The sequence below is a fragment of the Otolemur garnettii genome, unplaced genomic scaffold, assembly GCF_000181295.1.
Source record: "Otolemur garnettii isolate 467f Iridium unplaced genomic scaffold, OtoGar3 scaffold00043, whole genome shotgun sequence".
NCBI lineage: Eukaryota > Metazoa > Chordata > Mammalia > Primates > Galagidae > Otolemur > Otolemur garnettii.
In genome coordinates this window covers 4,470,145-4,472,274 of record NW_003852438.1, presented here as the reverse complement: position 1 = coordinate 4,472,274, position 2,130 = coordinate 4,470,145, and the positions used below count along the sequence as shown (strand labels likewise).

Below are 2,130 nucleotides of genomic sequence, written 5' to 3'. Positions count from 1 at the left end.
AAAAAAAAAAAAAAATTCACATGATGATGTCTTATCAGGCACACGGAAATGCAAATCTATACAGATCTCAGGAGAGAAGTTTTCTCCTAGAAATAGCAAGTGACACCAAAGCATAGAATAAGATCATAAAAATAGAGGCCAAGGGAGCAACAGTTTGAAGAAAGGAACAATTAAGAAGACAAATTCGAGAAACATCTGGGGAAATTTCCATTTACACTTCCCTTCCTGGTTGAAGGTCACTGCTGTATCAACTAACTGTCCCTGATGGAGGTGTGCTGTATCTTTTCAGTGTGTTAAGCCAGAACAAAAATTAGGTACCACTACTGCCCTGATGATTGGTCAGATGAAACCAGGAGGTGAGTATAGCCAAGTAGGTCATTGGTAAGCCTAGGGTGAAAGTCAATTTAGAGCGCTGAATTGGAACAGGCAGTGTAAGTCATGTGAAGAGTACAGATTCTTAGCCAGGGCCCCAGCAGGCCTATGAACACCACTGAGTTTATATGTATCTAGCATTTTTCTAGGACAAAAAGAGATCATTAGAAGGATCATAACTTCCTCACCTCAAAGATAAATGATGGGAGTGATAGGACAGTAACTAAAAGAAGGGAACAAGACCAAGAAAATTATAGTTTTGCTTATTAATAAGGAAGATTTGAGTATGTTTTAAAGGGAGAGGAAGCTGGTGGCTAATGTGAAGATAAAAGTGAGGTGGGCAGGATGGGACCAGATATAGATTGGCCCAGAAAAAGATGAAATCAGAAACCCAGGTAGAAAGATTAACCTTGGAAATGAAGAAACATTTGAGGTTAGCAGAAGCATGTTCTCATTTGAGGGACATCCATTTTCTCAATAAAGCACAAAACTACATCTCTCACGGACTGATGGGATGGACTGCAAGTTTTGGGAAAAGAGGAGAGGGCAGTGCCCGAGGCTCAAGGAGTAGGGTGCTGGCCCCATATGCTAGAGGTGGCAGGTTCAAACCCAGCCCTGGCCCAAAAAACTGCAACAACAACAACAAAAAAACAAAACAGGAGAAAACATAGGGGAAAAAAATCATTCTGAAAAATGTCATAGGGTGCAATTTCCAAGGGTTTGTGGTTCTTCTCTTTTTATGTCCTAAACATGGGAGGACCTCAAGGCCTGAGTTTCTACCCTGGAAAACTCACTCTCTTCAAATGGGTCTAGCATTTCAGCGTGCATTCATTCACCTGTCTATCTTTTCTACCCGGCACTTTAGGGCACATCATGCCATGAAGGCGGCAGAAAAGAACATGGCTTCAGTTTCAGAGGAGCTTATGGTGTGACAGTGGTAAGCTATGCCGCATAGCTATATCGTTACGCAAAGTAGAAGACAATGAGCGAGCATAAGAGGTGCTGTGACAGTTCAGAGACAGTGGGGGCTCGGGAGCAGAAAGGTGCAGGGGAGCGGAGGAGGTGGGGTTGTCTTCTAAGAAGGGTAGGCAGGAGTTACACCATTTACAGAGAAGAGAGATGAGGAGACGATTCCAGAGTGCAAAGCAGCAACGCGGTGGAGGTGGATAACCGATGTGCACGAAGGTTGACTGGAAAACCCACATACCAGGACGCAGCGAGGAAAGGAAGGGGCATTTGGAGTCCGAGCGTTGAGTGCCAAGGCCCCAAGACAGACTCGAGGATTAACGGGATCAGCAAGGCGCTCTAGTAAGGCTGACCTAAAGGGGCTGGGCTAACAGTACGGACCGCGACTTGCATTCCGCCGCGCGGCATACGCCGGTGACCGCAAGGGCACCTAAGCCTCAACGCTAAGGTACGAGAGGACCCGATAAGCAGAGCTGTCCCAAGTGGGCGTGGACGCAGCTGGATCATCGGCCCGGCTCTGCCCGACCGACTGCGTACCTGAGTGCTGCAGCTCCCTCGCGTCCCACCTAGGCCTCCGCAGGAAGCGTCTCACTGCCACAGTCTGCGTCACTTCCTAGTGCGGCGGAACACAGCCCTCCGACCCAGACAGGTGAGGGCAGCGGACCTGGAACAACCCTGAACGCCTCAGCTATTGGTGCATAAGTGGCCCAGACCCAGCACAACTCCACCCCTAAGGCGGGAGTCCGCGCCCGCAGCCACTCCGGGGGACGGTTGTCTTTGGACTTCCGGCAT

General features: G+C 48.5%; 1 protein-coding gene across 2 annotated transcripts in view; it reads right to left on the bottom strand.

Moving 5' to 3' along the window:
- The window catches only part of LOC100946512 (cytochrome c oxidase assembly protein COX14), a 27,786-nt gene extending 25,746 nt beyond the window's left edge, over positions 1-2,040 (bottom strand). For both annotated transcript variants that reach the window (XM_012805605.1, XM_003790368.3), the window contains exon 1: positions 1,876-2,040. The gene's annotated coding sequence lies outside the window, so the exon portion shown is untranslated. The remainder of the gene's footprint in view (positions 1-1,875) is intronic.
- Between the last annotated feature and the right edge of the window lie 90 nt (positions 2,041-2,130).